Source organism: Lipotes vexillifer, unplaced genomic scaffold (assembly GCF_000442215.2).
Source record: "Lipotes vexillifer unplaced genomic scaffold, Lipotes_vexillifer_v1.1 scaffold1139, whole genome shotgun sequence".
Taxonomy (NCBI): Eukaryota; Metazoa; Chordata; class Mammalia; order Artiodactyla; family Lipotidae; genus Lipotes; species Lipotes vexillifer.
In genome coordinates, this window is record NW_006798273.1 from 248,154 (window position 1) to 249,468 (window position 1,315).

The window sequence follows — 1,315 nt, forward strand, 5'->3', positions numbered from 1 at the left end:
AGCGTTTGGCAGCTTGATCATTGGCTATGCCAAGAACCTGTCTCTGAAGCAGCAGCTCTTCTCCTGTGCCATTCTGGGCTTTGCCCTATCTGAGGCTATGTGGCTCTTCTATCTGATGGTCACCTTCCTCATCAATTTCGCCATGTGAGGCTCCATGGAGGTCTCCTACCCACCCCTGCTGCTTGGACTCCAGGCCATGCCTGGTGCTGGAGTGTGCTAAGCTTTACCATTAAACACAATGTTTCTCTAAACTCAAAAAAGAAAAAAACCTCAAGGGCCCATAAATTAGCAAAGGTCTTCCGTATTGGTCTACAAATATTGGAGATGCAACTATTTTTTCAAATGCCAAATTTTCAATGATCACAAGGCATACAAAGAAACGAGGAAATACTCATTTAAAGAAAGAAAATAAATCTCCAGAAGCCATCTCTGAAGAAACACATGCATCAGTTACTAGACAAAGACTTTCAAAGGAAACTACCTTAACATAGTACAAGCCATATCTGGAAAACCCACAGCAAATGTCATACTCAATGATGAAAACTGAAAGCATTTCCTTTAAGATGAGGAACAAGGCAAGTATGCCCACTTTCACCACTTCTATTCAACCAAGTACAAGAAGCTCTAGTCAGAGAAATTAGGCAAAGAAAAAAATAAAAGGCATTTAAACTGGAAAGAGAGAAAATTATCCCTGTTTGCAAACAATATGATCTTATACGCATAAAATCCTAAAGATTCTACCAAAAACCTGTTAGAACTGATAAATGAATTCAGCAAAGTAGCAGGGTACAAAGTCAATACACAAAAATCAGTTGCATTTCTAAACACTAACAATGAATTATCCGAAGAGGAAATAACAAACACAATTCCATTTACAATAGCATCAAAAAGAATAAAATACTTAGGAATTAACCAAAGAGGTGTAGACTTGTACAATGAAAATAACAAAACATTACTGAAAGGAATTAAAGATGTATATAAATAAAGCACATCCCATGTTCATGGATTGGAGACAATATTGTTAAGATGGCAACAGCACCCAAAGCAACCTACAGATTCAATACAATCACTGTCTAAATCCCAAGGACATTTTTTACAGAATTAGAAATGTCATCCTAAAATTCATATGGAATCTCACAGGACCTTGAATAGCCAAAATAATCTTGAAAATAATAACAAAGTTGGAGGCCTGATTTCCAAACATATTACAAATTTACCATAATCAAAATAATGTGGTACTGGCATAAAGACAGACACATAGACAAATGAAAAGGAACAGAGAGCCCAGAAATACACCCTCATGCATATTGTTAAA

The 1,315-nt window shown here is 36.5% G+C and overlaps 1 pseudogene; it reads left to right on the forward strand.

Annotated features, from left to right (window-relative positions):
- LOC103074026 (ATP synthase F(0) complex subunit C1, mitochondrial pseudogene) overlaps nt 1-148 on the forward strand; it is a 2,035-nt pseudogene extending 1,887 nt beyond the window's left edge.
- The last annotated feature ends 1,167 nt before the right edge of the window (nt 149-1,315 follow it).